This window comes from Sceloporus occidentalis, unplaced genomic scaffold, assembly GCF_023333645.1.
Source record: "Sceloporus occidentalis isolate IW3139 unplaced genomic scaffold, rSceOcc1.0.p SCAF_2, whole genome shotgun sequence".
Classification (NCBI taxonomy): Eukaryota; Metazoa; Chordata; class Lepidosauria; order Squamata; family Phrynosomatidae; genus Sceloporus; species Sceloporus occidentalis.
This window is the reverse complement of record NW_028316982.1, coordinates 188,052,518-188,078,605: the sequence shown is the minus strand read 5'-3', so window position 1 is coordinate 188,078,605 and position 26,088 is coordinate 188,052,518. Positions and strand designations below refer to the sequence as shown.

General features: G+C 38.8%; 1 long non-coding RNA gene across 5 annotated transcripts in view; it reads left to right on the top strand.

Moving 5' to 3' along the window:
* The window catches only part of LOC149319477 (uncharacterized), a 34,670-nt gene extending 9,064 nt beyond the window's left edge, over window positions 1-25,606 (top strand). For 4 of the 5 annotated variants that reach the window (XR_016279865.1, XR_016279867.1, XR_016279869.1 and 1 more), the window contains 3 exons: window positions 13,600-13,723; window positions 23,379-23,514; window positions 25,320-25,606. This is a non-coding gene — a long non-coding RNA (uncharacterized LOC149319477). Of the gene's footprint in view, window positions 1-13,599; window positions 13,724-23,154; window positions 23,515-25,319 lie in introns of all 5 variants that reach the window. The other variant, XR_016279866.1, reaches the window with a different exon arrangement.
* The last annotated feature ends 482 nt before the right edge of the window (window positions 25,607-26,088 follow it).

Below are 26,088 nucleotides of genomic sequence, written 5' to 3'. Positions count from 1 at the left end.
TAAAATTATTTGGTCAACAGATGGGATCTGTAATGCTAAGTAGCCTGTTAGAGTCTTTATAGAGCCATGATATGCATCTTTTCATCAGCTGGAAAATCAATATGCAAAGGGATCTTGAAGCACCTTTGAAACTGAGGGCCTCAACAGACTGGCACTAAATGCTGGCCTTGGGGCAGAGTGGGGGCATTGCGTCCACACAACACATGCCCCGAAGCTTCCCTGACACTGGCATCATGCTGTGTGCCCGACCACATGGCAGGCAGTGTTACGGCACTCCTTTGGCGTAGCGTCCAGATGACACAAATCAAAAGGAGTGCTGAAAAGCCATGGCATCAGTGGCTATGGCACCCTTTCTGCAGCACAAAAAGGAGCTGATTTTTGTGGCTTCTTTTTGTGCAGCAGAAATGTCAGATCAGGGTTACAGCATGCAATTGCCATAGCCACGATCCAGTGATAAAAGAGTCAGTTGCAGGCCACCTCTTAGGGGCGGTCTGTTCAGCCCCTGAAAAACAGAAATTGGTAGCATGAGCTTTCATAGACTGGCTCAGATGGCAGTTGAAGAGAATGCAAACCTCCACAATGCATCCCCCAAAAATATATACAAGGCAATAGGTAGATTTATACTTATGTATGCCACTGACAGGATGCCAGCCATTTCATATCACACATATTTGAAAAATACATAAATACAGAATCCTACATTTGAAAGGAACTAACCATTTATGGGGATCCTAAAGCCCTAGAGCTGAATTTGGCTTTTCTGAGGTCTGCCCCTGAAAATGCCCCAGAAGGTCATGCTTCTATATAAGATCATCGTTTTGATGGTTTCCCAGATTTTCTACATGTTTTATTTCATTCTGAAGAACTTCAGTGTCTTCATCCTGAAGAAATGCAGTAAAAACTTTGAACAAAAATATGCTGGTATTCCTGGTCACCACCACCACTGGCATGCAGTGCATGAGAATTTCTCTGAAACTGAATTTGGCCCTCAGGCTGAATGAGACTAGGAATAATCTGTCCCAAATGTATAATTTTAGCAAGTATTGCCCATACTATTGATTGCTGTATTGTCTCAATTTTATCCCAGCATTACTTGTTTTTTACAAAGATTCATATTCACATGATTCAGTTCTGGTGATTTTATTTTATGGTTCCCTGTTGGCTCTTTCTGCCTTTGGTTTTTGTGTTTAAAAACAATTAGACAAATTAATGAGGATATGAATATCACTGGAAATCAGAACTAAAAAGAATGTATGGTGAATATTAAGTAAAGAAGCAAGGGTCAGATCCTGAATTTTCTTCTGTGGATGGAGGAGTTACATGCTTAGAAGATGGACTTCTCTGAAGGATCTTCTCTTTTCCTCCTCACCCCACATCTCATCCATTTTTGAAGGGTTATTGGCCATCTGTGTTGTACTGTTAGCTGGTTTCAGGTGCTGTCATGGAGAGGCAATCAGAAGAATATCCATCTCCACCATTCCAGTTGCGCACACAAGTAGATCCACACTGGATCTAAAACTATACCTTGACTGCTAATAACCAGATGTTAGAAGGAAATAGATGCATCAATCCTACTGTACCTTTCAGTTTCTAAGAGTCATTTGACTGGTCATTATTGAAGATGAGAAGAAGAATAGATGGATCTTCACTCTGATCCAACAAGGCAACTGTTATGTTCTTTAAAAAGACTTTTCCTGGGACTAAGGATTGTTGATTGTAGAGGTAAAAGATTGAAGATGAGCTTTTCATAGTATCCATTTCACTTTTCAAGACTGCTTGCTTGCACCTTGATAGATACAAGTGTGATATCGCCAACATAAATCTCTGATGTCTATACAATCATCATAGGAGAGCATAGTAAGAAACTGTCAATTTATTTGCAGGCTTGTTCATAATGCCAAGTATCAGATGGATTAAACCCTGAAGGCTTACAAGCTATTGTAGCCCTAGGCAATTCATATCATGCACCCTTTCCTGTCCTTCTAGTAGTTGGAAACATATCAAACAACAAAGTAAAAGCAACTGCCTTCCTCCAAAACTCTTTAAAAACCCTGGAGACTCTGGTCAAGCTGCTATAAATCTCTTTTGGCATCTAGGACTCCAGGGTATTTTACCTCTTGATCTTAAGTTGCAAATAACAATCTCTTCAAACAAAATTAAGCATTGGAATTCCCACACTGCCATTCACAGAGCTCATTATTGAATACAATCGATAGCTATGAACACATTCTTTGCCATCAGTATGCTACACTAATGTAGGTATCATATCAAAAACACCCACTTAACTGCTCTCTCCTTCGTTTCATAAATTTATATCACTGTAAGCTCATTTCATACTTTCTGAACCTGTCAGCACTAGGCAGCAGCACTCTAGAATACCAGAATGAATAGGTTCTTTGACTTCAGGAGACAAAGCTTTCCTAGGATTATGGCTCCAGTTATTTCAAAAGCAAGCATGTATAAATCTCAGCATAGGGACAGGAAGCCTGTCTTCTGTTCCTGATATTTCTCTGTCTACATATTGTCAACAATGAATCAGATATTTCTTTAATTAAATAAAGATTCCACCTAAACATTAGGAAGAACTTCCTGATAGTAATAGTTGTTTGACAGTGGAATACATTGTCTCAGAGAGTGGTGGAATCTCTTTCTCTGGAGGTTTTTAAACAAAGGCGGGAGGGCCATCTGTTGAGAATGCTTTGATTGTGTATTCCTGCATGGCTCTTATGGTCTCTTCCAAATCTATGATTCTAGGATTCTATAATAAATTTATATTCCTCACCTTATAAAACTTCAGTGGGTTCAGGGAGAATTTTCTGCCTTGGGATGCTCAAGGAACCATACAGCTTCTGCCAAAACCCAGAAAGCATACAATTGGCAGGGGTAGGAAATCCCACTTCCTACATTGAAAAGTAGCTATCTTTTTATGTTAAACTAGGGTCCTTTGTTGTTCACCTTCACCTGGCGAACCTATCATGGAGTTCTCTTGGCAAGATTTGTTCACAGGTGGTTTGCCATTGCCTTTCCTGAGGCTAAGAGAGTGTGACTTGCTCAAGGTCCCCCGGGGGGTTTCATGGCCAAGCTGGGAATCAAACCCTGGTTTCAAGAGTCATAGTCCAATGCTCAAACCAGTCCAGTCTCTTCAAATCCTACATTTATTGTCCCTGAATCTTCCAAGTGAGGCAATTAACATGTGGTTTTCTTTTGTTCTGTTTGGCCAGAAAAGGAAAGCCCACAAAGTCTGTAGGTATCAAGGGCACAAAAACAGCTTTTAGGAGACACATGTTCCCCTAGAGCCACATTTTGTCTGCTTCTGTTGGACTAAATACACTTGGTACAATTTAGAAATAGAACAACAGAAGTGAAGTTCTTGTTTTTACTGTCTACCTATATAACAATTAATTTTGATATTCTGTTTAGAATAAATGAAAGCATTCCTGTACCATTCTGTTTTAGGAAAAGTTAAGTTTTTCTATATCAATTTACCATGAAGACAAAAGCTACAACTACAAATTTTCCTGGTGGTAACAATCTCATTTGCAAAATCATTCTTGATAATAATAAAGGTCTATAATAAAGGTTCGTCTTCAAGGCTGGATAGTGTTGTTTGTTTGTTTGTTTGTTTGTTTGTTTGTTTGTTTGTTGTTATCTGTCCTTGAGTCAATTTCAGCTCATGGCAACCCTGTGCATGAGATATCTTCAGGTCTCCCAGTCCTCCACTGCTCTGCTCATTTCTTGCAAACTCATGCCAGTGTCCTCCCTAACTAAGGGGCTGTACAAACAGCCTGTTCAGGGTCATCTCAGTGCTGCCCCTGGAAGCACCAGGTTGGGGACACGGCAGCCGCACGCCACAACCCCAACCCGGTGCAAATAGAAGCCTAGAAATGTGGCTCCTATTTGTGCCCTAGAAAGGGTGCTATAAGGGCTTTATGACAACCCTTGTGCACAGATCCGTTTGGACACTGCACACGATGGACATCATAATCGCTCAAGGACTCATTTGTTAGTCTTTTGGGCTGTCCACAGAATCCTCAGCATTCTTCTCCAGCACCACATCTCAAATTAGTTGATTTTCTTTTATCTGTTTTTTTTCATAGTCCAAATCTCACATTTATACACAGCGAATAGGAATACTATGGGTTGGACAATTCTAACTTTGGTGATTAGTTGTATAGCTTTACTCTTTCATAGCTGCCCTTCCCATTCCTAGTCTTCTTATCTCTTGACTGAAGTCTCCATTCCAGACGATGTTTGATCCCAGGTAGAAGAAATCTTTGATCTATCTCAACTTCCTCATTGTCTAATTTGAATTTATGTAGGTCCTCCATGGTCATTATTTTTGTTTCCTTTATGTTCAGCAGCAGGCCTGCCTTTTCACTTTCTTCCTTGACTTTCCTTAGTAATTGTTCCAATTCATTGATGTTTTCTGCTATTAATATTGCATTGTCCACATATCTTAGATTTTTATGTCCCTTCCTCCTGTCTTCACTCGTCCTTCTTCTAAATCTAGTCCTGCCTTTTTTATGACATTTTCTGTAAACATGTTGAACAAGTATGGTGATAATATGTAGCCTTGCCTGACTCCTTTGCCTATTAGGAACCATTCCCTTTCTACCATCTATAAAATGTCCATTTATCTCTTTGTATAGGTCACGTGTCCTAGAACTTGGAAAAGTTACCCTTTTGTTCAACATCTCCCTGATTGCCCTTGTCAGTATGAACACCATGTTTGCTGGGTTATTCTTGGAGATGTAGCTTTAAAAAATTAATTTCCTAAACTCTGGTCTGTGCTCAGATTCTGTCTTTTCTGTCCTTCACCCTTTCCTGCTGTCAAAGAGCATAGACATACTATTCCTTTACATCTTAAGAGAGAGCCCTGGTAGTACAGTGGTTAAATGCTGGTACTGCAGCCACTCACTTACAAGCCACAAAGTTATGAGTTCAATCCCAGTCAGGGGTTACAGGGCTGACTCAGCCTGGCATATGTCCGAGGTTGCTAAAATAAGTACCCAGCTGGTTGGAAGCAATTAGCTTACACATTGTAAACTGTTTAGGGAGTGCTTAAGTGCACTGATAAGTAATATAGAAATGTACTTGCTATTGCTATCTTAAAGATATTTCATTAGTGTTCTGTAACTGCAGAGCAATATAAGAAAGTTTTGATGGTGATTGATGGCTATATAAGCCTGAGTTAAATGGGAGTCCCTCTATTTATCAGAGGACTTCTTCCTGGACAACAAAGGATTAAATGTTGTGGGATGTACATTTTAATGAAGGTTTACATCACAGCTGATGAGATGGTGATGGTCCAATGAGATGGGGGAGTCAGGAGAGAAGCACAAACTTTTGAGATGCTTCTAAAAGATGTTTATTATTATTATTATTATTATTATTAAGCTTTATTTATAGAGCGCTGTAAATTGACATAGTGTTTAACATAAAATCAATTAAAAATAAAATAAAATAAAATAAGCCTGCCTATGGTGCACATTCTATAAAAATAATTGAACACAATACACATTAATACATATTGACATTAAATAATAAAATATATTGCAATATGAGGCTGTAGTTTTGCCTTTGTCTAACTTTTGGAGCTGTCTGCCGTGAGGCAGACCATAAGGACCTGGTAGAGCTAGACAATGGAGTCCAGGTTCCCAGCTGCCTAGCAACATCAAGGACTACAATTCCCATCTGAGTTGTAAGTAAGATCTGGAACATGTACTAGTCAGTGGAGTTAGATTTTTAGTTTATTTTGCTGGTTTGGCTGAAATGACTTATTCTGTTGCTTGCATTTCTCTTTGTGCCTGTAGGACAAGTGGTCCTACATGTAGTGATATCTTTTGCTCTATAATTCCTTAGTTAGAATAAAGCTTTTCTTTAAAGTACCTTGCCTCTCTCACACTCCTTTTTCATGTGCCTTAGATCGGCTAGTTCTTTCTCAAGTTGGCAAGGAAAAGTATGTGTAGATCTCCCAGCAAAGTCTTGATGTGTTGCTAAAGGGAGGAGAAGGTAATTCATCCGGTAGTGGCAATTATTTGGAAAGGTGATCTCAAGGGGTTCCATCCAGCTCAGCAGGAGTGGAAGGTAGACTGAGAGGTGGCTTCTGCATGCAAAGGGCCATAACAGGATAGTAGCATTTGGCTCTGTGCCCACAGAACATCATAACAAAGCCATAAATCTCCTTTTTAATAGAAGTACGGATGCTATTAAATCTATGCTTTGCCCATGTATTAGGTTTCAAGCCAAGTAGTTATATAGGCATAACCTGGTAAAGAACAAACACTGAAATTTAATTATAGAAGAATAGCTGCACTATCCTATAGCAGCAAAAAAGCAAAAATTGGTGTTAAGGTACATGCTCTAGAAGATGACAGTCAGATTCATTAAACACATGACCTATGCTGATAAATTAATAAGCAAAACCAAAATCACTGCAACTTGATTCAGCATGTACTATGGATATATTCAGTGTTCACCATGATGGTGAAGGCAAGGTCCTTCCTCCAACACTGGGAAGATGTGCATGTAACTGCCATTATATTTTGTACTTTTGTACCTTCAAACTTCCATCTGCACATGGTTCCTATCATTGTTCAGACACCAGGCAGCAACACAGAGCTGGATGGTATGCTGATCGTACACACTTGGCACTGATGCACATCTTCACCATGATGAGCTACTGGTGGATGCCAGCATGGCCCACTATGCCAGCTGTGTGCCTTCTCCCTCTTTGTCCATTGGATCCTATCAAACTATGCTAGCAGACCCTTCTTCTCCAGTGATGCTAAACAGAAGCATAGCTGGACATTATCATTCCATTCAATTTCTGTTGTGAACTGAAGTCAGCAGTGAAGATCTGACTCAGAATGTATCTAACCAAAGGCAGCTTTCTCCACTATTCCCACACTTTCTCAAACAAACCTACCATTGAAAACTGGCCATGCAGCAGGAATAGGAGATGGTGGCAGCTGCAGTTTTAAGAATGAGGAACACAATAGTTACATGGCTTGTCTCTTAGCAGATCCCCTCCTTTGTTTGTTTGTGAAATAGAAAGGATTTCCAGAAAAGTTGTAAATGAAAGTTTTCTGTTAATTCTATTGGAGAACTCATGATAAAAAAACACAGCATATTTTTGTGATTATCCAAGAATATTTGAAAAACAAATGAGCCATGAAATTGTTACCTCAGGAATGTGTTTTGAACTGTACTGAGTTCCATACATGATTATCATCACATGTCAACTATTATGTGTGATCCAGCACACAAACCTAGCAGAAATTTCTGCTCATAAGGCTGTTATATTTGTAGGAACTGTTGGTTTACTTTTTGCATTATAACTTCCAGGATACCTCAGACAGCCTGACTGTGCTGGTTGAGGAATTTGGGATGATGTAATCCAGAAAAGCAAATTTTCCATACTTTGCTTATGTAACACAACCCACTTCTGCACGCCAATGTGGTGACTTTCACACGAAAACGGGGACTTTTCAGAGCTTTTCGTGTGATTTTGGTGCCTGGCTCTATTTCAGGGCATTTTTGGTGACTTTTGCCTATTTCAGCTCCAGCCCTGACTCTGAGAGCGAGGCTGGCTACCAACCCTTTGGAGTGTGACACATTAACAGTTTTCAGCCAATCAGAGAGAGGACTGGAGAGTGGTCGCCGCCCCTGCCCTCAGGAAGCGCTCTCTCTCTCTCTCAGCCCCCGACTCCCTCTTAAGTCTAGCTTTCTTAGACTTAAGCGTACTTCCTCAAATGCATGGGAACTGTAGTTCATTGTGGCACCAGAGCGCTTTCTCACAAAACTACAATTCCCAGGGTTCCCTAGCACTGAGCCAGGGCAGTTAAAGCGGTCTCAAACTGGATTATTTCTGCAGTATAGATTGGACCTTGAACATTTTTAATAACGAAGGTCCAAAACACTGCAGAAATAATCCAATTTGTGACCGCTTTAACTCTCCTGGCTCAGTGCTAGGAAATCCTGGGAATTGTAGTTTGTTGTGGCACCAGAGCTCTTTTTGATAAAGAAGGCTCAATGTCTCACAAAACTACACTTCCCAGGGTTCCCTAGCACTGAGCCAGGGCAGTTAAAGCAGTCTCAAACTGGATTATTTCTGCAGTGTGTCTTGGACCCAACTCAGGCTGCATCTTCACTCCAGACTCCAGAGACAATCCAGTTTCATACCGTTTTTACTGCCACGGTCCAGTGCTATGAAATCCTGGGAATTGTAGTTTGTTGTCACACCAGAGTTTGCTGAGAGAGAAGGTTAAATGTCTCCAAAAACTAGAATTCCTAGGATTCCCTAGCACTGAGCCATGGCAATTAAAAGGGTATCAAACTGGATTTATTTCTGCAGTGCGGTTGCAGCCTAACACATTTCTATTTGGCACAAAGCTTCCTGAACCCCCTTCATGTCAAAATAAATATCTTAAAAGGACTGAAAGATTCTTTGTTTGGTTCAATGGTGATTTTGAGGGTTGAAATAAGTTACAATTATTTTTATTCAATTATGTTTACGTTTATTTGCAAAACATCCGCCATTTTAACATTATGGGAATTTTCCGGGAATTGTGACTGAATATTCCGTGTGATCTGGGGAGATTCAGTGGGTTTTGGACAAACGTTTTCGGGAATTATCTTCGAGGCTTGTTGGCAACACTGGGACCCAGAATTGAATCTGTTCTCTTTGGAAACCTATATCACAAGAAATTGATTAGTTTCACTTAACTGAGGTATTTAAAGCAGTATAAAATCAAGTGTGTGATTATCCAGGATTTCTACTCTATCACTATGTTGTTGTCTAAATTAATGATTATTGATTAATGATTTTAAATAATTGCTTTGAGATCTTGATCAGTGTTTTGCTGGATTATGGGGGAATTAATTTGATACTGAAGTTTTTCATTTTCTTTCCAAATTTTTCCTGATTTTCACAAGACATAATGGAAGAGTTCCATTTTCATATATATGTTAGCAATCCAGCCATAAGACAACATAATATGGAAGATATTCATTCACCTTAGGAATAATATAGTTATTACAAATTTAAGTGGATCCACTTCAGGAATATGCCAAAAAGTAATATCTTTTATGTGAGCAATTCTCCTAAAGGTATAGGCATTTGTCTTCAAACTTAATGTCTTCTCTTTTATCAAAAATGAACAGAAATAAGTTAAGACCCTAATATCTCACATTATGAAAAATTAACACTATCAATTTAGAATGATTCCATTTGCCCATAAAATATCAGAGTTCTTTTTTTAAAAGAAATGCCATTTTTAATGGCTCAGACAAATCCTTCTCACTAAATGTCTGCTAAGGAGTGAAAACTGATGAGTTTTATTATCTTTATTTGCAGTGTTACATTTGCATAGCATTGCTATTAGAATTGAGAATATTCCACATCATCCTGATTAGAAAAAATAATTTTGAGATATCCTCAGTAAGAAAAGGCTACATAAGGGTGAAGGAAGGAATTTGGGACCATTTTTTGACCCATGGACCTTTTGCTAGGTTTTTAGTGAAAAAACCAAATTGTGAAAAATGGATACCATCTTCTCCAGTGTTTGGTGAACATGTGCACTCAAGCCTTTCAGATTGCTGGTTACAACTGGTTATAATAACTGTTACTCTTTGTTATGGCAACTTTGTAACAATGCATGACTATCACTCCATTTCCTGGCACAAATCAAAGTACTGGCTATGCCCTTTGCAGATAGGTTCAAGGTATAAATAAGACATATTATAAGCAGCCTTAAGTCTTATGCAGGAAATAAACGAATTAGATAAATTTAAGATTGCTGTTTTAATACTGGAAAACTGTGAGGGCCCAAACAAATGGCCCTTTTAAGCTGCTGTCCGGGTGGCTTCAGAGAGCGGCGTTTAGAAGATGCATGTCACAAAGCTGTCCTGAAGCCACCCCGATGTCAGGTGCCTGCCCAGATGCGTGTACACACCACATGCTGAGCATCATGTGGCCACTGCAAGGCCAGCAAAGCCGGCATTTCCCCAGCTGAAAAAGGAGCAGCCCTTATCCACTCCATTTTTTGGCCATGTTCAAGGTGGATTGGGGCCAGGGCATGTGATTGCCATAGCCCCAATCTGTCTTCAAAATGGACGGCTTCAAGCCACCCCTTCCTGCCCATCTGTTTTCCCTCTCAGACTTTATAAACCTTGGTGGCTGTGTGTACATTTACAATTTTACCATAAATGGTAATAGCATAAATAGTAACAAGTTAATAAAACTCTTCAGATTTTCTTCCTCAGCAAGCAATTAGTGATAAGGATTAATCTGAGTAATTAAAAATGACATTTTAAAAAAGAATCTGATACATTGTAGCCAAATAGAGTTTTTAAAAAATTAATAATGTTAATTTTCATATTGAGAAGGCTTAGGTGAGGCACAGCAAATGGGAATTCTGTTTGTTCATTGTGAATCATGCTTCAACTCACATTCATATCTCACAATTTAGGTCTCTATCTGATGCATTACAGTGTTGCTTGTAAAAGTCTTTGTCACACCAAACTAATTAATGTCAATTAATTAGGATATTTAAAGCAGTGTATTTGATAAAATATAGTTTAGCAATATGCAGGATTTGTACTTTATATCACTCCATCATTGCTCAGAATTAGGAAAGCAGAAAAAGCAAATAATTGCTCTGAGATAGTAAACAGCAGCATTCTGCTGGATCATACAGATTCACAATTTATAATGAAGTTATTCTAAATTACTTATGCTTTCCTTGTAAAAAATTAGTAATTCTCTGCAAGCACTCGTGAAGAAATATTTTAACATTCATTGGAAGTGGAGGGGGGCATAACTATAGTATGCATTCAGGCTCCCTTCTATAGGTCCAGTTACTGAATGCTTGAAAAGAACTAGTTTTCCAAGATATCCACAATGACAAACTCCAACCTGTTTGCAAATGGCAATTGGGAAGCCCACTTAAAAACCACGCAAAAGTACAATATTTTGTAATGGAATTAAGAGTTAATATTAATTAATATTTTGTTGTAATGGAATTAAGAGTTCAGAGGGGTTTTTTAAAAAATCATTTTTCCACCCCACAGTCCCTTTGAAAAATAACATTATTGTTGTTGCTGGTATTATTATTATACTGATAGGCTTTTGAAAACTGAATATTTTTAAAGTTAAGGATGCTTACAGGAGAGTTGTGTTGTTTCTACTTTTAAATTGCTTTTAAATATAGTTGGAAGTTTAAGTCTATTTTAATGTTAAATTAATATACATTCTAATGATATTTTTATTATTATTTATCAGATGCTTTGAGTCCCAGCTGGGTGGGGTGAGTTTGAGACTACATGGTGCTTGGTGGAATATTTCAGGGGATTAAGGTTGGAAAATGACTCTTGGGATGACAGTTGATTTAGTTAGTTAAGTAGCTAGATCTAAGTTATAAAAAAGAAAAGAGTAGATGAAGTGTGAAGAGAGTCAGTTAAACATGTTTAGTAACTAATGAGTGGTGTTTAAGGGAATGAGTTAGCTAGGAGTGGAATGTGTGAGAGCCCGTGACCTGTATTCTAAATGTATTAAATAAATAATCTATTTTGTTATAATGAATTGCTGTTAATTAAGGGCCGGACAGACAGGCTGGAAAAAAGTAGCTGGGTCCTGGGTTTTCTGAAAGTGGACTGAAACCCTACTGTACACATGCCTTGCACCCAAGGTGCGCCGAACATCCATGACCTATCCACACCCCTCAACATCAACCTGTGCTGCTAGGTTGTATATATTTTTGGTCACATCCCCACCATGCATGTGCACCATTGCACAAACATACCTTCTGTGACTCCTAATTACCTCCCTCTTCCCATCCAGATGCCATTCCATTCCATTCCTCTATGACCAGTCACACAGCTGCACTGCAATGTATTGCCTGTACAAGTGCATCAGTGCATTGGTGTACCCAGTGATACATTGGTAAAGCACAATCATGGAGGTTCTCCATACATGCCCCCTTCACCTTCCTTCACCCCATGAGCCACAGTGGACTGTCTAGTTTGTGTATGCCATAATTACATCCACTACGTTATTGGCGATGGTGTTTTTTCTTTCCTATAGTCCCTTACTACACTGGGCTGTTTATATGCCAGTGCAATGATGCATATTTTCTGACTTGAGTATCCCAGCTTATATTTTGTTTTGGTTTTTAGCCCAGAGTGTGGCTTTGTTTTGATTTCTACCCACTTTTGCTTCATACATCATATAAACATCCCACATTTAAAGCTGTTAGAAGGCATTTTATTTCAGCAGTGTGGACTACACCAAAGTATTTTGTAGTCATTCAGACAGTGGATTAAAAGGGCCATCTGTTTGGGCCCTCACAGTTTTCTAGTATTAAAATAGCAATCTTAAATTTATTTAATTTGTTTATTTCCTGCATAAGACTTAAGGCTGCTTATAATACGTCTTATTTATACCCCTTTGGCTTCCAGAAGTGCTGTATATTATTAAATATTTGATTCAGACATGGTGTTTGTGCTGATAGCTGTGAGGGAAAAAGGAGTGGTGTCTGGTAGTGATATAAGCTGCATTATATCTCATATATGTTCCTTGAGGTCATCTAGGAGGTTGCAACAGTTGGTGTTCACAGCAGTAGGACTAGAGGAGGTCCTTACACTGGTGGTAGAAGTGATAATGGGAAAGCCTTCACTCCAGTGACAACCATGAGATTTGTAGAAGTTTTTACATTTGGTTGCAGTAAAGGTTTGGGCAGTCTCACACCTAGAGGAAAAGTGGTTGGTTAAGTGATAAATCCCCACAATACTCACTTAGAAATTTCCCTTCTCCATTTAGTCTCATTTTTTGCTTCATCTCCAATACTTATCTCTAACATTATTGCTGTTAACAACAAACTATCTCTGGTTCCTAATGTAAATGTGAATTTCCTGTGTATCTTTAGTGGCTTTGAATTTTAAAATAAACTGTTCGGTTTTTAATGACACTGTAGTTGTTGGGTTGTTGTTGGTTTTTTTTTTTTTTTGGTTTTTTTTTAAAGACAGAATTCCCACCACACGTGCATACAAAACACACAGAAGTGTTATTCTGACCACTTGACCTAGCTAATAATGCCTAGTTGAGTGGGACCTGCTCCCAGGTAAATGGGTATAACATTATAATCATACAGCCAATGAAACTGTGTGTTTTATTTGGACCTTAACGCACTGCCCCCGGGGACGTGATGGGGGTGTGACATAAGGGAGCGGGATGAGAGTAAAATGGGTGCTATCACCCATTTTACTGCACCTGGAAGGCCACTGCCGGAAGTTCCCATTGTGTTTGTGAAGCGATTTTCAGGAACTGTTCAGAGGTTCCTGAAAATTGCCTCCTGTGGGACGGATCAGGAATGCAATGAGAACTTTCAGCAGTGGTGGCAGCATTCCAGGGTGCAGTAAAATGGTGATAGCATCCATTCTGTTCTCATCCCGCTCCCTTTCGTCACACCCCCATCACATCCCCAGGGGCAGTGTAGTAAGGTCCATTGTTAGTGAAATGGTGGATCCACCCTAGATCTTAGTTAAAACTTTATAAAAAGCTAAAATGGTGAAATTACAGTACAATCCTCTTTTCCACAGACTTATCACAGCTTGTGAAAGTTGTTGATAATTGTGAACCCTATATTTCCAGTGGAAATTGGCCACAGAATCACACTGGAGGACTTCCAGATGACTAGAAAGACTCCCCCTCACCCAGAAATGGGTAAGTGAAAGCATGGTTACTGGACCTGTTGATATGGGGAGAGGGTCATATTGTATTTGGACTACAAAGTTCAACACCTTGAATAGTTCCTCTAAAGCCCAGAACCAGAGATGCCTTCTGAGTTTCCCACTAACATTGGAGCCAACACTCTCCACTAAATTGCAGCACAATCCTCGATATGCCTACTCACAAATTTGGGTTCAATAGAACTTGTTCCCAATACATGTATACTGAACTGCAGCTTAATCTATTACTCTAGTCTCCCAAACCCAGCATGACTACAAAGATATTACAACAGTTATGAAAGACACATGCATTTTGACAAGTTACCAAGAAAAATATGTATTCCAAACCTATTGGCAGCCACAAAAATACTTCTTTAAATGATCTTACTATAGACAGTTGTGGGAATCATGCACCATATTGGCTCCCTCAAAGCTTCAGCATCCTTCCCTCCTAAATATGTTCAAAACAAAATTACAACATAAAAAGATTCTCTAGATTGCTTTAGCAAGGACTTTCCCTTAAATATCCAATAAGGTGTCAGAGAGGGAAGCAACATCATCTCCAGTCACCAGAAAAGCAGCCATAGCAGTACAGTTGAGGCCTGCTGGGCACAATCATAAAGGTTCCAGGAGTGGTCCAACCCAAGTATAGAAATATGATAATTAGGAGAGCACTTACCTATTTACTCATTAGGAGAGCTGACTTATTTACTTTTGAGTAACTGTGCATAGCATTAAGGATTTCTCACTAACCTTATGAGTATGTTTTAAATTTACAGCTGGAATAGCAATACTTTAGCATCCTTCCATAGGTTATTTGTTTTGATTAATGATTCTTGTAACTAATCCCAAATGCTTCTGGTTTTTAGCATTCACAACCTTAGCTGCCAATACAATGCTTTCTTTACTACAATGGGATTAGGGGATAAAAACTAATTATCTGAGAATTATGTATTCCCATTAGTTCCCACAGCCAAACTCCAGTGGTATAATACAGGCCTCTTAGAAACAGCTCCAGCTGCTGCCATATCTATTCTCCAAGTTCAAGCACATTAGAAGAACAGGAACAGCAGTCATGCTATTGCTATATGGCAGCAATAAACTTCTTAACTGTGAATGAAAAAATTATCTCCCTGCATTGTTCTGTTGTTTCCCCTCTGCCATGCATTATGCACCTCCTGTGTTCCAGTCTGATACAGAATATTTCTAAAATTACGTCGAAACTTTGTCTATGCTCAGGGTGTTGTGGCTTTAATTTTCTTTGCTTTACATCAGTTGTTAGTCCTAACTATTAGAGTCCCATTGAATCAATGGGAATATGATAAATAACCACTTACCGGTATGTAAGTATAATTGACTCATTACATCTACTCATTAAATTAAGGAGATTTAAAATGTCAGTTCTGTGTTGCAATTCTATTCAGGTGTACTCAGAAATGAGATAGTTAAGATCTATTTTCTGGGAAGAGGTATGAAGTCTTAATAGCTCCCCCACACACAAACACACAAAGAGAGAGAGTGGGGGGGGGGGGAGATTACAGTTGTATTGGTGAAACACTGTATGTGTACTACAATATGTTCTACTGTATAATTCTGTTCAACTATATGTATTTTAGAATTACATTTTCTGGTAGTTCTATCTCTGTCTGTATGCAGATCAGTAACATAGTAATCAGTAATCATCCCATTTGCAAAGAAATAACAGACTGTGCATGCTCCTGACACTGTGTAAAATCCAGAAACTGGAAAGATGACTGATTGCTGAAATACGTGGTTCCACTTCAGAAACAAATAAAGTAATTTTGAATTTGGTAATCTTGGGGAAAATTTGAATGGGATGATTTTGGAAGCATTTTTACTTTTTTAAAAAAAATCCTGCAAAAATCCCAGAGGTCATTCTTCTGTGGAAAAATTTGTTGATGGTAATTGAGCTTACATGGCTTCAACAGGAAGGGAATAACAAAGCCTTGGGGCCTATTTCTCTTCATTGGTTACACACTGCATAGTTTCCATTAAAGTCAATAGGGGATTACAGACTTACAAGGAAGGGAGTTTATCCTCCAGTGTGTGAAAGTGATTGACTACCACAAGGACTTTGGGAATAGAAAGGAACTTACAACTGAAGAAATGTGGTAGAAACCTAGGGACATTTATCTGCTAAGTAACTTAATGCATGCACTGAAATTGCTTTTCATGCGGCAGCCAAATGTTTAACTTTAGCAGTTAACAAGATGTATTAATAATATTTAAGTGGCAAAATGGTTCCTGATGCCTCCTCAGTCTAGCAGAACTTAATAGGTCAAGGGACATTTGTGTAAAGCCTCTGTAAATCTATGGAAATGACATGACTATTTTTCCCAAGTCTTGATTTTATAGACTGAGCATTTTTACATTTCCAAAAGCTCTGCTATCATTTATCTCTTTGTGGTAAATGAGCTAAAATTCCCAGTGCATAACACACTGTGAGCACTGCCATAAATTAATTATATGTGTTTTTCTGCTTGAAATGTTTTATCAGTGGAGTAATTTTGCAGTTGAGAAAAAAAGAACAACAGACCTGATTTTGACCTCTGCTTTAGCTTTTCTTTGTCATTACCACAGAAAGAAAAATCTGGTTAAGAAGCTCATGACCTGACGTGTACTTTTAAATCAACAATTCAAGCTTACCATTAGCATTGTGGGAGCCAATCATTGTTGTTCCTCTTTAAAGAAGAGTCCAAACTCCATTTTCAATATAATTCCATTCAACTTTAAGAATTAACCTGCAAATGTTTTTATTCAAAATTCATAATTAATCAAATGAGGGTTTTCTCACAAAGTATATATCCAAATGCAGATTTTCTTTGCAATATGTATATGGAATCACATTTTTGCTCAAAATACATGGTTAAATTTCAACTGCCAAAAACTGTGTTGCAACATTTGGAGCAGTGTTCTGATTCATGTATGTCTGGACTTTCTATCAAGTAAGCAACTTCCACAACACTTTTGCATTCACTGAATAATTTGTAACAAGAATTTTTTTTGGTGTGTTTAATCCAGTGGTACTCAAATGTTTTATCTTTGGGACTCTTCTTTATCTCTACATGTGGATGTTGCCCTGCACATACACACTCACTGTAGTATATGATTTAAAATATTTTGTTTATTTGGTGTGCATATTTTCATTTGCACAACCATGTACATTCATATTTTAACATTTTATAAGGGAATAACCATTAACATGATAAATTATTATTATTATTAACCTTTATATATTTTATTTATGTAAATTCAATATTTAACTGAACACATATGTAAATTTAACACCTAAAAATAATAAATAATAAATAAAAAATTTATTTGTATACCGCCCTTCTTTCAATCAGGGTGGTGAACAACATCTATCAAAGACAATACAACACAGTGCAAATATTCAACACAATAGATACAGTTAAAATCACAGTTAAAACCAATTCTGGCCAGCATAACTACTGCTGTCGGAGGGGGGAGACTAGCTGGAGCCTGAATCTGGGAATGCACACTTAAACAAGAAGGTTTTTAATTCCTTCTTGAAATGGGTTAGGGAAGAGGAGGAGGAGGAGGAGGAGGGGGGGATCACAGCCTCAAGATCTTATGCTCTCCCCCCCCCCCCCCCAGCAACTCTTGTGCATTCCCCAGTTAATCCTTTACATATCCATGCAGAATTATGCAGGACTTCTGTCTAAAATTTAAGAGACTGTATACTAAGGTTAGACTGTTATAGAAAGTCTGGGGGTGTAACACCCGCTCCATTTTTCAGTCATCAGAATTTCTGCAAGCTACATTCTGTCCTTTCAAGGAAATGATTTCGAAATTGTATTGGTTATAGCCATAGGCCACTGCAAATGTGCAAATGTGCAAAACAGAGTATAATACAATAAAGTTTCTACCAGTATTGGCGTGTTACAGACGGGCCCATGAGGCGCCGTCATCGCGCCGTCATTACGCGTGAGGGGCGGCGCTTCCTGATGCGCCTTGCCCCTCATGTGTAATGACTACGTTAAAATGGCGGCGCCACATATTGATGGGCACCGCCATTTTGACGTAGCGGACGCTCTGCATCAGCACATCGCGCAGCAGAAGTGATGCCACGAGTACGCAACTAGCGCCTCGCGGCGTCTCTTCCAGGGCCCAGGAAGGAGTGCGATTTTCGTGCTCCTTCTTTGCTGTTTGGATGCTGCGGTCCCCGGACGCAGCAACCACAACGGTGAGAGACTGCCCCTTCTCGGCCGTCTGTAACACGCCAAAGTCTTGCATTATATGGTATAAATCCTAACACACACACACACACACACACACACTAAAAAAGTTTAAGAACAAATAAAAGTTTAAGAACACATTAAACCTCTAAAAAGAAACCTCTTAAAATTTCCTATATTAAACTTTCCAGGGCATGAAAGGGCCCGTAAAAACAGGCCAGAATAAAGCTGCTTCGGGTTACTTTGGGGGTATGCTGTTTAAATGGCACACACATCTTAAGAAGCCAGAAGCTGCACCAAAGCTGCACTCCAGTCCTTAGGACTGGAACATGGCTTTGGTGCAGCTTCTGGCCTCCTAGGACACATGCATCATTTAAACAGCATACCTCCAAAGTGACCCGAAGCACCTTTATTTTGGCCTGTCTGTACTGGCTCAAACTTTGTTGTCAGCAGATACCAATTGACTTAGGTATTTCATTCTGATTTTCTTTGCTGCAGTTACAAACAATGTGGTACTATAAAATAGCCTTTCATCAGATAACAAAAAAAAAAAAAAAAAAAAATTACAATGCCTTGAGTTGTCATCCACACCATTTTGACAGAAACTGTGACAACATACACTCTTTAAGTCTGGTAAATCATGGGCAATGCAACAGATAAGTCTTCTATGCAGCCCTTTAACCGAAAATACAATTTCATAATTACAGGTTTGTGCAGAAATATGCCCTCCAGTAGAGTATTTTGCATTTGCTGGAATCTTAATTCAATGAAAGTGTTCCTCAAAGCAGGGTAAATGAAATTACTGAGATAGCTGGAAAGCTGGTGCTCTTGTTTAATGGCAGAAAATCACTGGGAAGAGTGGTTATTATTTATAACCTCCCAATCTAGGGATAGATGAAAATGATTTGACAACCTATCTAGGGTCACAGTTTCCATATCTAGTTCAATTGATGCCAAAAAGCACTAATCTCCCACTGCCTCCAAACAAATGTCTGTTCTTTTGTTGCTGATACTTCATATGTTTTATAATGTGGGACAAATATGGAGTTAACCTCCAGAAACTGTGTTTTCTGGATAGCAATACTATCGGAGAACTGGAGAAATTTCAGGAATTCATTATCCATTAATTTACCTTTTCATCCTGCTATATATCAAGAAAGAATGTATCAATCAGGATGTGGAGGGAGAGCATCTTCTAGATATAGTTAATCAGACAGGGAACTAAGAGGAAAGAATTAATTTGAAACCATGACATTTTTATGGATATTTCCTGCATAGTTTGTACTAAAGAACTGAGAGGGTTTTTTGTTTGTATTTTTTTAAACTACCTTCAAGTCAACTTCAACCTATGGTAACTATGGCGGGGTACAGACCGCCCAAAAAGGGTGATTTGCCCACACTTTGTTTTCCTGCACGAGAAAGCTGCAGTGGACAAACCGTGTGGCTTCCTCACGCACCAAAAAGAACCCGCAAAAAGTGGGTTCTTTTTGCGGCGCCATTGTGACACTGCAGTGCTCCAGTGGTGCACTCACATTGTCACAATGGCATCGCAATGTGTGGATGCTAAGCGTCTGTTGTGTCAAGATGGCGGTGCCCATCTGTACAGGGCACCACCATTTTGACATATGGAATATGTGCTAGGGTTGCAGGGCGTCTGTAAGCGACACCCGAGGCAACCCTAGAACGTTTTCGCTATGTGCTAAAAGGCCCATCTGTACTGGACTGGAGAACCCCAGGTCACCCTATCCTCAACTGCCCAGCTCAGCTTCTGCAGCTTCTTGGCCATGAGTCTGTCCACCTGGAATGCTTTCTCCCTCTTTTCCTGTTGCACTCCACTTTACCAAGCATTATAGTCTTTTCTAGTGAGTCCTTTTTTTCTCATAATATGGCAATGCAACAACCTTAGTTTAATCTTCTTTCATTTTAGGTAGAGTCTGGGCTTCTTTTGCTCTAGGATCTATCTATTGTTCTTTTTCACAATCCACAATATTCTCAAGACTCATCTCCAGCATCACATCTCAAATGAGGTTTTGGCGGGTTACAAACCGCCAAAAAATATGTATGGAATACGTATTAGGGTTAGGAAGGGGCGGTGCTTCCGCACCCCCCTAACCCTAGTACATATTCCATACGTACAACATGGCGGCGCCCCACATGGGGGCCGCCATGTTTATGTATCGGATGCTGTGCGTCCGCACGTGTCGCGGCATCTATGACGTCGCGAGTCCGCCCCTGGTGCCTCGCGACGTCATAGAGTCACCGCTTAAAGAAGCTCCATTTTGGAGCTTTTTTTTCAGTCCATGTGGGAGCCGCGCGGTGTGGCTGCTGCGGCTCCCGCACGGAGCAAATGGCGGCGGCGGCAGACCGCCTCAAAGCGGCAGTTTATAACCCGCCTTTGTTTTCCTTATCAGCTTTCTTGACTGTCCAGCTTTCACAATCAGACATTCAAATGGGAAATATGATGGCATGACCAATCCTAACTTTAGTATTTATCATGTCATCTGCACATCTTCAATTGTTGATGTTCCTTTCTCCAATATTCACTCCCTTCTTCAATCCTGCTTTCCGTATGAAGTTCACATCATACAAATTAAACAGATAAGGTGATAGAATACAGCCTTGTCTGTTGGCAATTACCCTTGCCAATTGGCTTTAAAACTTTAAAGCATAAAACTTTAAAATCTTTAAAGATTTAAAAATTCTGGAGGAATATTGACATAATTCAAAACATCTTAGAAATCAACTATGAAATACTCCAGAAATTTATTTGTTAAATATGGTCAATAAAATTACTGACCGAGATGTGAAAAAAACCTCCAAAACATTATGGTGCGTTACAGACCGCCCATTTGGGGCGGCCTGTAACTGGCCCTTTCCCCGCCGGATCGGGGCCTCAGCTGCCACAACGGCAGCCTCTGAGGCCCCGATCTGCCACTTTTAGGCTGCGGGGAAGCAGCAAAAGGCTGCTTCCCCACGGCCTAGAAAGTGGTGTCATTGGGGCTTCATGCCCCAAGGACACCCAGCGCCCGCGGGGATGCAGAGAAAGGAGCTGCTCGGCCCCTTTCTCATTTGCGTTGCTGGCGCAGCCATGTAGAGACTGCACCAGCGACGCAAATCATGGATGGAGCTCCGAAATGGAGCTCCTTCCGGGGCCACAGAAATGGCGCCCCAAGCGCCCTCGTGCGGCCCCACTACGTCACTTCTGCACCACCCCGTTTGGAGGCGGCGCGGTCGTGATGTAGTCATGGTGGTGCCCGTGTGTATAGGGCACTGCCATTTCCTACGCGCTCTGCGCGTATTAGGGTTAGGGGTGTCAGGAAGTGATGCCCCTTCCTAACCCTAGTACGCGTGGAGCACATACTTAATGCCCGTCTGGAACGGGCCTATGTTATATATGATTACTTCTGCAATATTTCTCTTAGCACAAAAATGAAACAGAAAGACTTGCCTACAGTAGACGAATGGCTAGAAAAACCATTAGACAATATAGAGATGGACCGATTATCAAAATTGATAGAGGAAAAACCATCCTATCTAATAGAAATGAGTGAGAACCACTAGTCAGATACTGTAAGACAAAATGGCTATAATACAAAATGTATATATATTGAGAATACACAAGATATCTCAAACAGAGAGGAATAATTAGAAACATGTAAGAGTTACAAGAAAAAGTCAACATAAGAAATAGGAAGACATTGAAGCAAATCAAATTAAACTAAAGAAATTGGTAGATTCTCTCCTCCCCCCCCCATCAGAACTGTAAATATTACTGTTTGCAAATAACCATAAGAAATAATGTAGAAAGATATATATTCTTTAAAAAATACAAATGTTTAAACAACTTGTATTAAAAAAGCTTTTATTTAAAAAAAACCTTGACGTTTGAGACTTACAATGATTAGAAAATTTTAATTTCCTGTATGCACAACCTGCTTTTCTCACATTCCATTAGCACTTCTTTTGAGTGTTTTCTTTGGCATAATATCATAAGGCAATCTAGAAGGGATCCATTAGGGATTATAAATGAGGATATTATTTGAAGAAGGTAATGGGGAGTTCCTCATCACCTGTCTAAAGTATTAATGTTTTGTAGTTTTAGTATTCTCCTTTCAATTCATAGATTGATTCCTAGGATGGATATCGATTACTAGGGGCTTAGGACGAATGGCCCCATTGCTAAAACGTAGGCCCAGAACAGACGGTTCAAATGTTCCGTGCTGGCGCCGATTTTAGAGTTAAGGACCGCGCACCAACCACATAGTCCCTAACCTTAGTACGTTTTGGCAGCGCAATAATGGCGGTGTCCAGTGTACATGGGCGCCGATAATTTGACAATTCTCTCAGATTGTGAAATGTCAGATTTGGTACAAGGTCTGGTTCAGTGATTTCAGCACAATTTTTTTTTTTTTTTTTTTTTTTTTTTTTTTTTTTTTTTTAGGCAAGAGAGACTTGGGTTGTATTTGGGTAAACTGCAGGCATTTCCTTTGTACAGAGAATTCATTAAGTTCATCAATAGTCCACCAAGGAATTGCCTGCATGGGTCAAAAGGCCCCTGTTCCCCCCAAACCCATGTTGTTTTTTGGATGGTGCAGATCAAAAACTCAAGAACAGAATTGGACCTTATCCTGGCAGACTGAACATGGATCTCATGGATCCAGTCCAATCCAGGTAACCAGCATTTATCCCTGTTCAATTTGACCTCTGGTTTGCCACAGAGATTTGTTCAGCAAGCACAGAAGAGATTTAAAAAAGATTGCTTAGTAAAGACAAAGGAACAGTATTGAACTTGCTTATTCTGGTTGGGGACTACACCTGATTACTTGGTGTTATAAAACAAGATCATACACACCCTCTTCATTCATATTCCCAACAACATTTCCTAGTGGATATGGTACCTCAGAAGTAAAATATGAGAAAATTCATGTAGAACTAAGCTACCAATGGATATAAATTATTTCTAGTGTCTGAGGCAGTGACTATGTTGGCTGGAGCTTTCAAGGATTTGCAGTCCAAAAAATAAATAAATAAATTACTTTTTGAAGACCTGCTCTATATACTAGTCATTAGGAAATAGGAGCTGGGTGATATTGTTTCCTTCCTCGCTGTTTATGGGCATCCCATTTCTGGTTGTTAAGACATTGTTGGGTTAGATAGATCATTAGTCTAATCCATACACTTTCTTCTTATGTTCTTTATTTACTAGGCAGCTGTACCACATCAGCACATAATTAAAGGCATCAAGACTGATCTGGGAACAACAATCTGGTCAGCTTTTGTCAGCAACAGCAGTTGTAAAGCTTTATGTGCAGAATGTGCAGTCAAGATATGTGTATCCTATAATTTTCTAAGAGCAATTCTGCCTTACCAACATGGTGTTTTATAAATTATAGCAAACCAATGCTAATTTTTTCTTATAATCATCTACAGGGCTACTTCAGCAAGGAAGAACTGCTGAAATGGATTTTAAGCACTAATTAGTATGTCTCTTCTTCCTCTTCTTATATGCAATATCATGTCTGTACCAGATGATCCCCCTCAAAGATGTCATTTCTAAAAAAATAAAGTAAGTGGCAAAGGCTGAAAGAGCCAGTGGGCACTCTGAGCAGAAAATAAATGCTAATATAAAAATGTCCTACTTATTCCAACTAAAATAATACTGGCAACAAGAATTAATTTACCAAAATAGGGAATGATGTTAATTTTTTCTTAGAATATTTGTGATTCAAGTACTGAAATTAGAAGATTTAAATTTAGAAACCTCGTGTCTTTAGAACATTACTTTTAATTTATTTGCTGGTAATTTATTTTCTTATTTTGCATGAGATTCAGATGTGAATGTATTATATGAAGAGAAATCTATATTTTATTGTTTTAAACAGCATTATAAAGTTAATTACCTTGCCCTAGTGCCAAAAATATTAGCCTAAATAACAGTGCCATCTGCTGAAAAGTTAGAGAGACTTGCAGGAAAAGTTTAAGAGTTTCCAATTAGAGGTATGAGACTAAATGAAAAGGGAAAAGGTGGGGGAGAGAGAGTGTAAGTAATATTAAAAAAACAGCAAATAGGATCTCACATAAGAGTGTGCTACACATGCCAACACAGTAGTGAATATCTTTGAATTCAATGGCACTTGGTCCCAGGTAAGTGGGTTAAGTATTATAGTTTGTTAGTCTTTTTAAACATGATTAGCTAAGTCTGGATCCATGATGATGAAGATGATTATGTTAATAATAAAAAAATTAAGCAGAAAATGCAAAGTTACTATTCCAGTTCAATAACTCAAAGGGATGACAGAAATCAGAGCCATTTCTTCCTATTGAGAGAGTTTTAATTAGAAAAGGTCAGACTATGTGAATAGTCCCACATGGTTTGATTCCATATTCATAATTATATTCCTTCAGTGCATGAAACACCAGACTTCCTTTCTTTTTCTTCAGACAGACATGTCGGAAGACTGTTGGCAGAAAGGATATACTGTACCAATGTCATTGTTCTAGGGGGTTGCAATTTCTGGCAGAATTGGCAGTGTAGTTAGCTTTCACATCCATCCTATACACATGTTTTATAAGTTTAAGTTAAGCATAAGATAGTAACAGGGCATTTTCTAATAGATGAAGTAGGCATATACATCATCATCATATGCCATTCAGTAGTGCAGTGTCTCTAACTGACTGTGCAAGATCAGCTCATCTTAAAAGGACAGGTAACAATATTTCCATTTTAATATACCTGAGAAACTGTTCTTGTGTTAGTTGGGATGTGCTGATCTCTCTCCCAGGTACTTAATCACAGGGATATGTGTGCAAAATTGTAGCCCTAAATCTAGATAGAAGTGCAAAATGAGTTGTGAAATGGTGATACATTATGATAAACATTCTTGCTTTAAGGTATATTGAAAGGTGTTTATTTCATTATTACTCCAATTTTTTTCTACAGGCAGGGCAGAGTTCCCATGCAATTTCCATTCTAGGCAATAAGCAAACTAAGATAAAAGTTGCAGACATGTCCTGTGCTTGGGCTAATTTATTTGTACTTCAGATCAGTTATGACTAGCAAGTACCATTGATTTTAATGGAATAAGTTCTACTGTCTGAACACAACCCATTGATCTGAATCATATTGGTTACTCCCAGCTAGACTAGACTCAATAAATCAAATCTGAATGGTGAGTCAAGATTTAAGTAAACCCCACTGAGGCAAAGGGTCTACTCTAATTGGGACTTACAACTGGATTCTTGCCTTTATATTTAAAGCATAAGTATTATACCAAAATGTATGTGGTAGGTGTGTGAATGTACAGCTTTGCCATCATTTGTAATAAGGATATAAGGAATGTGACAGTATTTCTCTGTGTTCTTTTCTAACAGTGTTTCATTTCTAGTTGGCTTCCTGACTTCCCTCCCAGTTCAACACTTACTGTTTCAGATCTGAATGAAAATGACTGCTGTGATCCTAATGAAAGGCTTAATGCATTCCATTTTATGAGTCAAACAATGTTGCATGTAGCTTTTTCTTTTTTCTTCTTTTGGGAGAATGAATAATAGAGATCCATCTGAATAATAAGAGATTGGAAAAGAGAGATTTTCCATTTTTATCACACTTGTACACATATTTACAACCAATTTATTTCCTGGTGATTTAAAGCTAGGGCATATTGTCTGAACATAAATAAAAAATTTGAACATTTGTGATATACTAAATGTTATCTTTCTTGTTGTTTCATTATATTTTGAATGTATCATATCGTGGTTGGGTATTTTTGTTTTGTAGGCATTGTGCTGAGAAGAAGGAATGATAGAGGCAGATTATTTTGAATAGTGTTTATTTAATTGCCAGTTTCTATTTTTGTGACAGTTGTTGCAAAATGAATTACATTCCAAATGCTGCTGGAATGTGGCATAGAATTATCATCCCCAGAAACAAAATAAATAAGCAGAACTTTCATTGCAATTCACAGGTCAGAAATGTACAATACTTTTCATAATTTCCCTTTCCTTTTTGTGTCTAGGAAGAAAAATTTAGTCTTCAAAATGCCAAAGGTTTTATAATTTCTAACACTGAAGATGTTTTATTTAGGACAAACCTTGCAGGTGGATGATGGCCTGCAGTTAAAAGATATTTATTCATAATCCCTTT